The sequence below is a fragment of the Pecten maximus genome, chromosome 9, assembly GCF_902652985.1.
Source record: "Pecten maximus chromosome 9, xPecMax1.1, whole genome shotgun sequence".
Taxonomy (NCBI): domain Eukaryota; kingdom Metazoa; phylum Mollusca; class Bivalvia; order Pectinida; family Pectinidae; genus Pecten; species Pecten maximus.
Window position 1 is genome coordinate 1617239 of NC_047023.1, and position 14935 is coordinate 1632173.

A 14935-nucleotide genomic window follows, 5' to 3' on the forward strand; every position below is an offset into this window, starting at 1 on the left:
TGACTGACCCCCTGGGCTGATGGGTGGGGCCTAAAGGGTCAAATTAACTAAATTTATTCAAAACTCAGGTGACCGTTAAGGGCCTCGATATCTTTACATTTAAAAATACTAACATTCCCAATTTATTGAAAGAAATAAAAACAGTGATTCCTGATATATTATGCCAAAGGACATTTTCGGCTCCTTTTATGTAAATAATTGATGACTCCTTGTCCGATATGGCAAACTCTAGTGTAGATTGTTTACAAGATTTTGTATCAATAAATCTGGTGTTTTTTTGATTGACTCCTTGTCTGATATGGAAAAGTCTGGTGTAGAATTGTTTACAAGATTTTGTATCAATAAATCTAGTGTTTTGAGTAGAAATTAGGAATGGCTGACAAGTCCAATCCTGGTAGCAGACAACACCTGTGTACAGGTAGCAGTGCTAGCTAGTTGTATTGTAGCAGACGACAAGAAACAATGGTTAAAGTTTTGCATGCATTGGAAGGCGAGTTGCCAGGTGTCGCCCCGCTCAATGGAAGGGTCTTGTCATCAATGGGAGTCGCTGAAGCGATACAAGTTTACAACCTATATGGTTAGTGAACCTTGACACCCATACATTTTACCTGTACAGGTAAGCTGCCTACATATTTTTGTTATGGTGTAGTAAATGAAAGGTAACGGACTGAGTGTAATATCCAGCGGTGAGTATACTTGATTTCTTATTCAGTGACAGGTAAAAATGAATGCTAATGAATTTTGTGTTTCATTAGACATCTTCATTTTATTTAAATGTTGCATACCATGTTTAGGTCTTGAGGACTATTTATAAGCTATGCTACACTACAACAGTTGATATGCACAACTCGGTGGACATGTTTGTAATGAGTATGATGTATGTGTGTGGCATGTATTAGGTTTATAACAGTCGGTGGCAGATTAAGATTTATGATTTTTGCAAGCCTTTTTATATATTTTGCAAACCTTTAGGACCCAAAGGATCCGTTTCCTCACGGAGACCATTTAAAAATCCTGACCCCAATGCTACTATTTGAGCTGGAACCATTTGCTTTTATGGAAAATTTAAAACCCAAACCTTAGCTAGCTACCCTGGAAAACTTGTTCTGTGTCGTCGCCTCTGTATACTATAAGACTGTGAAATATATTGAATATAGCAAATATAAGTAAATAAGCAAATTATTATGGAGATTAACAATTCAGAATTAAGTTATGATTTCTATAACTTTGGTGTCTGGCTGAGTAACTCGATCCTTAACTCATTGTATCCACGTCCTATTGACTAACACGTACAATTTGGCTGTCTTATGAACAGACCGGGATCGGACAGTGAATGCGGCCTGGTAGATTATACCTTTCTCACAAGTGAAACCAATAATATTCAGTCATATGAGACGATGAGGGGACCCTAGTTTAACAGGATGATTTAGCCAGTCACGGTTCAAAGCTCTAAAGATCCATGACAATAAACTCTTCTGCCCCAGGATATAAAAAATCTGTCGTAATGACATCAAACAACTGAGGGTGGTCAGGGACATACACACAATGGTGACCTAACTGTTAATCAAGAGGGATTATTTGAGTGGTGAAAAGGAGAGCTTCTAGCAATATGCTAAATTATATGGTGAAGTGAAAATAAATACATTAGAGAAAAATCTCAAGAGGTTATATAATCCCTTGAGAACCAAAGTACTGTGATATCTCTTTAGTGTAAGGAAAATGTATCAAATCTCTCCACTTGTACCTCAGTTTATTTAACACTTGTACGATCCAAAAACACCAAATGATCACAGGCCAAAGAAATATTTGCTAATTCATCTTTAAGAAAGATTTCCAAATTGATTTTATGCATATGCTGGTGTTTTTCGATCTCCCTGATTTTGGGAGCTGGTAGAATAAGGTACATGGGAAATCAACACTTCTTGGGACATGTATGGATTAACAAAAGGCGGATTATTTCAAAATTTAACTTTTTTAGGGAATATAGTTTCCCTGGTGGTATTTAATTTGCACTGTGTAGAAAATGGTTCTTAAGTCTATTTAAATTCAGTGAGGTTTACATGTACCTGTTGGAAAAGACTAGTTCAGCCAATCCTATAACACTCACACGATTTATTTGTATAACCTTATACAAATTTGTACTGGGAATTACGAATCCTTCAGACATGATCCAGTCATAAAATCACTAACGACAGCTTGATTATGCATAATTATAAAACTGTATAGAAAAGGTAAAATATAAGTCGATCCACTGACATTTAATAACCACTATGTGTCGAGATATGTAGGTCTAGCCTTCGTCCAGTCAGAATGAATTATAAATGAGCCACTGTAAAGTGACTGATTATGTGATTTTGTTAGACAGATTTTTATCACATGACCACCATGTTATGTAATATACCTACCTCCATTATTCATGTGGATAGATATATAAATAACCTTTTAGACTATTTAACATGCATTTATATATATTTATACATTGTATAATAAAAAGAATTTAACTTTTTTTCATTTCGGGGTTTTTTATGAAATTTACTCTCGTAGGAAAGATTGGAAGTGGATAATGCGATGTTGTCATCATCAGGTCAAGGTCACTATCTACTTTAACTAGAACATTGGTATCAAGCTCACCTCAAACTCTGCTTTAGGATCAGAAGTGCTTACAGAGGATTTAGTTTAAAGGTCAAGGTCACTGTGAAATAGAATTTGGTTTCAAACTTTAGTTGAAGTGCAATGATCAAATACAAACTCCACAAACTCCACAAACTACTTCTGATTAAAACTGCTTGTTTAAGATTACTTTTACTCTGGTAATAAGGATAATGAACTGATTGGACGGCAGGATTTAGTATTGTTCAAGGTCAAGGACAAGGTCAGTGTTACTATTAATAGAAAATCTTTGTTAGCACTCGAGTGACTTTAGTTTCAAGTATGAGAATACCTTGATCAAACAAGAAGTATAAAGATACCTTGTACGATTTGGTGTTTCATGGTTCCAATGTCAAGGACAACGTCACTGTTACATTTTACAGAAAATATTTGTCATCGCTCTTAAAGTGACTTTATTTTTAGATAGATTTTAATCACAACTTCACAGTTTGAAGTTTAAGAATACATTGTACCTCAATTGAGTTGGTGGGTTCAGGATGACAAGGTCAAGGTCACCCTTACTATTTACGGAAAATCTCTGTCAGTGTTTTATTGACGTCAGTATTTATGCGTTGTTACTTCGTAATTATATCGATGAAGTATGAAAATACCTGGGGATATTTCGGCAAGAATGCTTGGCCTGTGAGGAGATTTTTGTCGTTCAGGATGCTTTGTAACCTTTCAGAGTGTTTCTGATTATCAGACAGATCTATTTGTACTCGCCCCTCTCCTCAAGAAGAACCATGAGAAAAATATCATATCATGCAACGATTTTACAGCAAAATGAATTTTTGTAGAAGACTTTATCAAAAGCACAAAATCAACCCACTGGTACCTAGATTTAAATACCTTTGTATATTTTTTTTTCATAGCAAGTCATTTGGGACACTTGTCTAACATTAGCAAGTTTAAATGTGTGTATTGGAATATTAGCAAGTTTGAGATAAATACTTGTCTAATATTAGCAAGTTTGAGATAATGTCTAACATTAGCAAGTTTGAGGTAAATAGGGACAGGAAGCCAAAACAAGGTTAAGTGTAAGTAGCACATAGAAGGGTAAATGGATTTACATCTATTTCTAACCTCTCATTATAAATGTATAGAAAAAACATGACCTAGATGTCTTGTTACAGTGACTAGCCTCGGCTCTTTTATACCTTTTATCTAGTATGATATGGGAGGGGATGGGTATGTAGCTATGTTGGAGTGTGTCGGTATAGTCAACATACTTTTGGATTTTTGTGGTCTTGAATATAACCTGTTACCATCAGTTCAATTAATCTGGGCAGTTTTTACTTAAAATTTGCGAAAGTATGGTAAATGCTTGAATGTTTAACTTTTTACACAAGATGTGGGATAGTTTGTTTTTGTCCGGTGGGATAATTTGTTAATATCGGTTTTAATGGAAAGCTTTGTGCTGTTTTGGTTACGTAGGTGAATATATTATATATAATCTAAAGCTGTAAAATTCCATCCCGCCTCAACCATAATGTATACCAAACTATATCACTGAAGACATAAAACTGTTTAGTTTGACGACAACGTTCCATTTATCCCGTGTTGAATGACCTGAAATACAACAAGATACACCTCGTAGGACAGAAGTCATGAAAATTCCAAACGAGAAATAAACTTGTAAACAAGTTTAAAAGCAGTTTGAAAACTCTAACATGACAATGAGGAATAACCTAAGTCTGGAGTTGTATTCATATCAAAGTAAATGTATTTAATTTTGATTTTTATTCCATAATAATGGGGATTTACCTTAATTAATTAACAATGTTTTTCTATTGTCAGCCATGATTGATAGGACTGACCATACAAGTTAATGGAGATCACATGATTTATAAAGTGATACAGTAGGTTTGTTGTACTAGTGAGGGTGGGCTTATTTACAGGCATGCGGTAATTGATAGACAAGGATTAAAGGCAAATTTACCTAGATTTGACCTTGTATAAAAGCTGTAGCAATGTCTAACATAACAGATGTTTGTATATTTTGGTGGAATGATATAGCTAGATACATGTATATCTTACTGTATTTAAAAGCATTCAGAAAAAATGATTAAGGGGATTTATAATAATAAAGAAATTCTGAATGAGCTAGCAATAAGAGAAATACTCTGTAAAAGTTATATAGGTTACTGAGTGAGCTAGCAATATTAGAAATACTCTATAAAGTTATATAGATCACTGAGTGAGCTAGCAATATTAGAAATACTCTGTAAAAGTTATATAGGTTACTGAGTGAGCTAGTAATATTAGAAATACTCTGTAAAGTTATATAGATTACTGAGTGAGCTAGCAATATTAGAAATACTCTGTAAAGTTATATAGGTTACTGAGTGAGCTAGCAATATTAGAAATACTCTATAAAAGTTATATAGATTACTGAGTGAGCTAGCAATATAAGAAATACTCTGTGAAAGTTTTATAATGATAAAAACATCTGTGTTGAGATTACTGAGTGAGCTAGCTATATAAGAAATACTCTGTAAAGTTATATAGATTACTGAGTGAGCTAGCAATATAAGAAATACTCTGTAAAAGTTATATAGATTACTGAGTGAGTTAGCAATATAAGAAATACTCTGTAAAAGTTATAAATATTACTGAGTGAGCTAGCAATATTAGAAATACACTATAAAAGTTATATAGATTACTGAGTGAGCTAGCAATATTAGAAATACTCTGTAAAGTTATATAGATTACTGAGTGAGCTAGCAATATAAGAAATACTCTGTAAAAGTTATAAATATTACTGAGTGAGCTAGCAATATAAGAAATACTCTATAAAAGTTATATAGATTACTGAGTGAGCTAGCAATATAAGAAATACTCTGTAAAAGTTATATAGATTACTGAGTGAGGTAGCAATATTAGAAATATTCTATAAAATTTATAAATATTACTGAGTGAGCTAGCAATATTAGAAATACTCTGTAAAAGTTATATAGATTACTGAGTGAGCTAGCAATATTAGAAATACTCTGTAAAGTTATATAGATTACTGAGTGAGCTAGCAATATTAGAAATACTCTTTAAAGTTATATAGATTACTGAGTGAGCTAGCAATATTAGAAATACTCTTTAAAGTTATATAGATTACTGAGTGAGCTAGCAATATTAGAAATTAATAACTCTATAAAAGTTATATAGATTACTGAGTGAGCTAGCAATATAAGAAATACTCTGTGAAAGTTTTATAATGATAAAAACATCTGTGTCGAGATTACTGAGTGAGCTAGCAATACTACGTAATCTCCTAAACAATGTTTTGGTAAATGACTGGACTAAACAAGTTACCCAAACTCGGTACAATGTTTGTCCTCTATGTAGCCTGTAACAGCTTGTATTTCATGATTTACATGTATAATGTCCTTGATAGAAAACATTAAAATATTAAATGCTTAGGATGTGCTTTGGTAATGGTAATTTGTAGGTTTAGATTAGATAATTTACAATATCTGTGCATTTCATTTAGAAATTGATTGGAGTGACTTAGTACCATTGGCAAATTTTGATACGGAACCCTGGTAAAATACTATAGCTGCGATATTCTTCTCGGCTAGAGAGATCTGCTCTTTAGCTTGATTGGTTGAGCAGAAGATCAGTGCGCCAAAGGTCCAGGTTCGATCCCTAGCAGAGTCATAAATTTAAATTTGATTAATCATGAGCTCTGTTACATAGACATTACTACATGAACCATTTACCATTAGACACATCTTTTTTGGATTGTATTGATCTACAACCTTTAAGAGGCTGTTTTGATAACAGCATAATATATGTCTTAAACTTCTATTTGAAACTGTTGACAGGCACAATTTTGAACTTACTAAAAGCTGTCGGTCTAACCATAAGATGATGATAAATCATGGCAACATTTGTTATTTCAAACTGTATAATTATGTCAGTTTTATATTGAGATTTTTTGTGTCGCCTGCAACATTTACGTATCATTATGTCGGTGTTTGGCGGTGGCGGAGTCGTTCACACAGAGGTTTCCTTGCGATAACTTAAGTTCCTTTGTGCTCATCAAATTCAAATTTCATGCAGGTCTTCGTTACCAAAAATGCTTGCTTGGGATTGTTTTTCAGGTCCAAAGGTCGAAGGTCAAGGTCACTGTTACTACAAATAGAAAATTAGTTTCCTTGTGATAACTCAAGTTCCTTAGGGCCCATCAAACTCAATTTGCATGCAGTTTTTCCTTGCCTCAAGGGCTTCCATAGGATTGTGTTTTTTTGCTGGTCCAAAGGACAAAGGTCAAGGTCACTGTCAGTGTAAATAGAAATTCTGTTTCCTGCAATAACTGCAGTCCTTTTTGGCCAGTCAAGCTTAAACTTCTTGAGCTGCTCATTTACACAGGGGCCGCGGTGGCCGAGTGGTTAAGGTGTACCGACACTTTATCACTAGCCCCCCCACCACTGGGTTGCGAGTTCGAAACCTACGTGGGGCAGTTGCCAGGTACTGACCGTAGGCCGGTGGTTTTTCTCCGGGTACTCCGGCTTTCCTCCACCTCCAAAACCTGACACGTCCTTAAATGACCCTGGCTGTTAATAGGACGTTAAATTAAACAAACCAAACCAAACCAAGTGCTCATTTACCGAACATATTTGAGTGATGCTGGTGTTGCTTACTTTTAACATGATTTCTTGAATTGAAAAACATATCTATTTCTTTGTAATCACTCAACTTTCTGTTAAGGCAACACATGCATCCACTTCAATGGAATTCTTGTTAAACATTTCATTTGTTTGATGAGCCAACACACAAATCTATCGTAGTGTTAGATATAGTAGCTTATTAATTTGATGATGAAGTCATTTTATGATATGCCTGGTATTTTGTTGAACTTTGATATGTTCTGTAAATAGACTTTAGTTATTTATTATTGGGTATACATGAGCTGGTTACCAGAGAGTATGAGAGCAGAATTCCATCTGATCAGCCAATATAATATTACCTCACAAAAGAAACCTTTGCCTGGCAATAAACTCATTCATGCATGTCTAACATAGATAAATAAGAATGCTGAAATACTATAATAATTCTGTATCGCAGAAAGAAACCCCTGTCCCAGCTTACTCTTGAATCGAGGTGATGGCCTCTTACAACGATATGGGCTTACGACAGGGTAAATACTGTAAATTGACATGGGCTCACTACAGGGTAAATACTGTATTTTGATATGAGCTTACTACAGGGTAAATACTGTATATTGATATGAGCTTACTACAGGGTAAATACTGTATTTTGATATGAGCTTACTACAGGGTAAATACTGTATATTGATATGAGCTTACTACAGGGTAAATACTGTATTTTGATATGAGCTTACTACAGGGTAAATACTGTATATTGACATGGGCTCACTACAGGGTAAATACTGTATTTTAACATGGGCTTACTACAGGGTAAATACTGTATTTTAACATGGGCTCACTACAGGGTAAATACTGTATATTGATATGGGCTTACTACAGGGTAAATACTGTTTATTGACATGGGCTTACTACAGGGTAAATACTGTATATTGACATGGGCTTACTACAGGGTAAATACTGTATTTTGATGTGGGCTTACTACAGGGTAAATACTGTATTTTGATATGAGCTTACTACAGGGTAAATACTGAATATTGACATGGGCTTACTACAGGGTAAATACTGTATTTTAACATGGGCTCACTACAGGGTAAATACTGTATTTTGACATAGGCTTACTACAGGGTAAATACTGTATTTTAACATGGGCTTGCTACAGGGTAAATACTGTATTTTGACATGGGCTCACTACAGGGTAGATACTGTATTTTGACATGGGCTCACTACAGGGTAAATACTGTATATTGATGTGGGCTTACTACAGGGTAAATACTGTATTTTGACATGGGCTTACTACAGGGTAAATACTGTATTTTAACATGGGCTTGCTACAGGGTAAATACTGTATTTTGACATGGGCTTACTACAGGGTAGATACTGTATTTTGCTGTCATTGTATACAGGCTTAATTTAAGTTGAGAATCTGTGCATGATTAGGTTACAGTATTTTTAATCCTGACATTCTTGGGGGTTGAATACTGTGTTACACTAGCTAAATGTGCCCCATCAATCCGTCTACTGTTGCTAGTCTGTGTCATCTCCATAGCAACATGATAAGAATGTAAATAACTTTACCAAGGTCATATTTCAAGTTTCAAATTAGTAAAGTTCAAGGTCATAGTAGCAATTTTTTGAGAATTTTTTTTTCTTGAAATCAATCCTAGAAAAGGATGGTTTTGATGTAAGTTCAGGTGACAGGGTATGAATCAATTAAGGTAAATGCCATTGTCATAATCCTTGTTCGTCATTATGTGGGCGACATTTCTCTCTATTTATAGTGATGTTGGAGGCACTGGATGACGGTTCTGATCTGTTGATGTTTTTGTAGGTAGTTAAAAGTAAACAAGTACGTCACATCGGGAGATTCTCCTTCTGAATTGGCTTGTTGTGACGGTGATTAGCAGGTGATTTAGATCCGAGTTATCAGAGATAGCAATTACGCTCAGTTCTGACACAGGAATCTTAATATAACTCTGACAAGAGCAGGTGTTCGACCGGCTTGTCCATCAATCCATCTCTCAAAAAATCTTCTCCTGAAATAGATTGATCTGAATGTCACTGTTCTTTATGGATTTAGTTTTGAGCTTTCAAAAACAGAAGTTTTCTTTGCTGTTTTGGTCCAAATGATTACAGCTGAAGACACACTGTAGCAATTCTACAGAAACCTTTTGTAGTTTTTCTGTTGTGATTCTTTAAACAATTGACATTTTTCTTTGAACTTTATTATTTTACAACAATTGTGAAACAAGTTATATCAACATAATATTCATCACTCTTGTTGGCCCAGATAAAAATGTGTGAGGGGTCTTAGTGTGGGAGGAACCGAGAGAACTCAGAGAAAATCCACCTGGTCAGCAGGTGACCCCTGACCTTTTCATCTCCAAATGTGTATTCGAACCCCAGACACCAAGGTTAAAGGCAACTGCTACCACTGTGTCACCTGACCACCCAATAGACATTTACACAAGATTACGGAAAATATGATGTCCAAATGTTGATATGTGTTGAGCAATTTCAGTATTATCTAGTGATCTATGATATACTATTGTTGATGCATTGTTTTCTTAAACTTTACTAAATGATCATTTTAATGGTGAGCATACTGATATTCACTGCCAGCATTAACTATATCAACATTAAGTTTAGTTGTCTACAGTGAACAGTTGGTAAAATATTCCAGATATATTCAGGGATCAAAGTCTATTTATTTTGAATGACATGTATTCACCAGATGAACAAACGATAATATTGTGACATATTTGTTAAAGAATGTATATGCACCCATAGACAGAGTTACAAATCGGACATAGAACTAAAGTCTGCGAAGGACAATAGCTGCATGCGTTTATACTGATATATGTCTTTGGCTTGGTTGGAATGATGCCAATTAAATGGTTTTTAAACAGGTATCAAATCTTTAGCAGTACACGCCTTTAATTAGAAAACCAAAGCATAGATGTTTCTCACAATCAGTCCTAAATTTGTCCACACACAGGACATAGGCCCACACACATTTTTGACATGACATAGGCCCACACACATTTTGACAGGACATAGGCCCACACCAATCTATGACAGGACATAGGCCCACACCAATCTATGACAGGACATAGGCCCACACCAATCTATGACATGACATAGGCCCACACTAATCTATGACATGACATAGGCCCACACCAATCTATGACAGGACATAGCCGGCCCACACCAATCTATAACAGGACATAGCCTGCCCACACCAATCTATGACAGGACATAGGCCCACACCAATCTATGACAGGACATAGGCCCACACCAATCTATGACATGACATAGGCCCTCACCAATCTATGACATGACATAGGCCCACACCAATCTATGACAGAACATAGGCCCACACCAATCTATGACAGAACATAGGCCCACACCAATCTATGACAGGACATAGGCCCACACCAATCTATGACAGGACATAGGCCCACACCAATCTATGACAGGACATAGGCCCACACCAATCTATGACAGGACATAGCCGGCCCACACCAATCTATGACAGGACATAGCCGGCCCACACCAATCTATGACAGGACATAGCCGGCCCACACCAATCTATGACATGACATAGGCCCACACCAATCTATGACAGGACATAGGCCCACACCAATCTATGACAGGACATAGCCGGCCCACACCAATCTATGACAGGACATAGCCGGCCCACACCAATCTATGACAGGACATAGGCCCACACCAATCTATGACAGGACATAGCCGGCCCACACCAATCTATGACAGGACATAGGCCCACACCAATCTATGACAGAACATAGGCCCACACCAATCTATAACAGGACATAGGCCCACACCAATCTATGACAGGACATAGGTCCACACCAATCTATGACAGGACATAGGTCCACACCAATCTATGACAGGACATAGGCCCACACCAATCTATGACAGGACATAGGTCCACACCAATCTATGACAGGACATAGGCCCTCACCAATCTATGACAGGACATAGGCCCACACCAATCTATAACAGGACATAGCCTGCCCACACCAATCTATGACAGGACATAGGCCCACACCAATCTATAACAGGACATAGGCCCACACCAATCTATGACAGGACATAGGCCCACACCAATCTATAACAGGACATAGGCCCACACCAATCTATAACAGGACATAGGCCCACACCAATCTATAACAGGACATAGGCCCTCACCAATCTATAACAGGACATAGCCGGCCCACACCAATCTATGACTGGACATAGGCCCACACCAATCTATGACAGGACATAGCCGGCCCACACCAATCTATGACAGGACATAGGCCCACACCAATCTATGACAGGACATAGCCGGCCCACACCAATCTATGACAGGACATAGGCCCACACCAATCTATGACAGGACATAGCCGGCCCACACCAATCTATAACAGGACATAGGCCCACACCAATCTATGACAGGACATAGGCCCACACCAATCTATGACAGGACATAGGCCCACACCAATCTATGACAGGACATAGCCGGCCCACACCAATCTATGACAGGACATAGCCGGCCCACACCAATCTATGACAGGACATAGCCGGCCCACACCAATCTATGACATGACATAGGCCCACACCAATCTATGACTGGACATAGGCCCACACCAATCTATGACAGGACATAGCCGGCCCACACCAATCTATGACAGGACATAGCCGGCCCACACCAATCTATGACAAGACATAGCCGGCCCACACCAATCTATGACAGGACATAGCCGGCCCACACCAATCTATAAGAGGACATAGGCCCACACCAATCTATGACAGGACATAGCCTGCCGACACCAATCTATGACAGGATATATTTTTTAGGTCACTTAAGTCCTATTGTAATCACCTTTTGTCTGTTGTCATGTGTTGTTCATTCATGGATAATTTACATTTTTAACTTTCACGTTTTCATGATAATGAACCAGTAGCAAGCTGGGATGGATGACCTTGACCCACTTTCACCATTTCAAGGTCACATTGGTCAAGTGTGTTAAAATGTTTAAAAGTCGTTTCAATTACTGAGAGGTCTTGGATAATGATATTAGACGAAAAGCAGCCTTAAGATGATGGAATACAAATGTCAAATACATCGATTGGTCTATTTAGAATTTGTCCATATGAGTACACTTTTATATAGTCTTATAAGAAAGGATTGGGCCTCTTGTAAAAGAGGTACATTAGGATTGGGGTCTTGCACATTCTCAAATAAAACATTTTGTTTTACTACAGGAGGGGTTGGGGAGCATGACAAATATTAATCACATCCATCATTCCCATTAGGGAGTGGGGTAGAGTTTACTGCAGTTTATGTAGTTAAAATCTCCTTGTCGGGTCATATGAACATTTGAATAACTGGTTATATATCAGCCCCTGGATGGCCATTGACAAGACCATTGGGCCTTTTGTTATACACCTTGTTGCTAAAATCCAAGTTGTATGGCCCAGTAATTTGTACATAGGTGTCAAAACATTTCCTTTACATGTTTTGTGATGGATTTTAGAATTGATGAGGCAGTGTATAGCTACCTGTAGTGAACACATATACAACACTACTAGATATACTCCAGAACATTTTGATTGGTATGGTTTGACAGGTAGGTGCCCTCAGGGCACCTTTTATTAAACAATAACATCAGATATCGCTTCTATATGTAGGTCAGTTTTTTCAATATGAAGTGTGCCAATAAAGTTTAAAAGTATGATTTACAGATCCAGCATAATTGTACCTTAAAAGGACAGTGTTAGTTGAGGCAATATCACAGTAGTATATACTGTACTATAATTACAGGAAAGCTCTGCAACAAAACTCAATTCAGAACACAGAAATTTAGTTTATATTAATTTTCATGAGAGACTAGAATCTTTTATCAAATCCTGCTTCATTATAGCCCTGCTATGAAGGAACTTTACAGTCAACATGGCTTGATCCATCCAAAATAGAGAATCTGTCTATTCTAAGAAATTTAGTAATTTTTATGAAAAAAGGTACTTAAAAGCTTTCTATAATGTAATTAATTAAAATGATTTAATTCCAACTGGAAAAATTAGGAACATTTTGATTCTGGTGATATTGACTGGAAAATGATTTTAAGCTTCCTTTTACTGTTACCGAAAACACTAAATTACAATGGTTTCAAATCAGGAATAATCACTATATTCTGGTGACGAATTCATATCTATTTAAAGAGGGGTTATCTACTTGTCCTTCGTGTAATATTTTCAAAACTGATTTAGATGCTAGTATGATAATGGATGAATGTGTTTCTAATGTTTAAAATTTCGAAAAATAGAGAAAAAAAAATATATATCCTGCTCCGTCTCCACACAGTCCTCAATATTTTTGTTTAGTTTAGATTATGTAAATGATTTGTTATGCTATCATTGCCAAGACACACTGGAGGCACAGAGAAATGTGACTGGCCCAGGACCGGGAGACATTTCGGTGAGATAGCACTGTAAAGTGACCTTTAAGTCAGCCCTTATCAAGTACATGTAGGTGCTGTCCTTTCATGACCTTGTTGGGTTGATAAGAGTTTGTACGGGAGTGTCTCGGTTGTGTGCTGGTGATGCTCCTCCTCTGTCAAGGCTTAAGTGGACAATGACTTGCAGGTACATTGTACATAACTTTATCATTTAGGCTTTAATGGAGACCCTCGGGCTATTTTATATAAAAATCCTGTTGTTTCCTTGTCATAAACAAGACGAATGTTTGTGATTAAGATTTGATTTCACACTTGTTTAGAATGAATTAATGAAATAGGTCTCTCAAAACTATTGGTATTCCTTCGTTTGTATAAAGTTAAGCTAGGTTGTCAAAATGGAACTTAATGGGAAATATTTTTCTTAAGTAGTAAAAGTTATAATCTTTACATTAATATGGTAGTTTTCTCAAGGTACTTAGCCATAGTTCTTCAAGTATTAAAATTCTTGATTTGCCCTGAATTATCACTGATAACCGCAAAGAGTACGATATTTGTGTATGATTTGTCATTTTTCATATCTAGCAGGCACAATCACTCATATAATCCTTGTTCGGACATAGATTTCATCAATAGAAATTTTGCATGTTTCTGCTGTCCAAACGAAGGAATGCCCCTTTAAGATCTACACGTGAATTATATAATTCTCGAATACTGTATAGAATAACTGTGCATATATAGTAGATATATCGAGGTCTTCAACACAGTCGAGTGTAAGACAGTAACTGGCCCAACCTCAATATATTCTACCTGGTAATTAGCCCATGACTGGTAATAAGCCCACCCATGTCAATTGCAGTTCAGTAAAAATGGCAACGAATTCCTTTTCATTGTCTAGCATTACATGTATAGTATAACCCTTATAGTCTAACTTTGTATCAGAGTTTGAGGATTTGCCATTACGTGGGGTTTAATAATTACAGGATAAATATATCCACTTCTAGTAAGACTGAAATATGATATGTGGTGAAAACTAGTGAAAAGATTAAAAAGGAAATGGAATAGGGTAAAAACACTGCTAACACACAATAAAAAATTAAACTCATAAGATCAGACCTTGTATAAATGAAGTTATGTAACAGAGCTATTAAATTAAATTTTAATCACTGCCTCCGCTAAGGATCAAACCCGGACCTCTGGCTTACGAGTCTTATGCTCTAC

General features: G+C 36.5%; 1 protein-coding gene across 3 annotated transcripts in view; it reads left to right on the forward strand.

The window, feature by feature from the left end:
• Positions 1-577: 577 nt before the first annotated feature.
• LOC117334368 (long-chain-fatty-acid--CoA ligase ACSBG2-like) overlaps positions 578-14935 on the forward strand; it is a 33133-nt gene continuing 18775 nt past the window's right edge. For 2 of the 3 annotated variants that reach the window (XM_033893948.1, XM_033893950.1), the window contains exon 1: positions 578-686. The gene's annotated coding sequence lies outside the window, so the exon portion shown is untranslated. The remainder of the gene's footprint in view (positions 687-14935) is intronic. The other variant, XM_033893949.1, reaches the window with a different exon arrangement.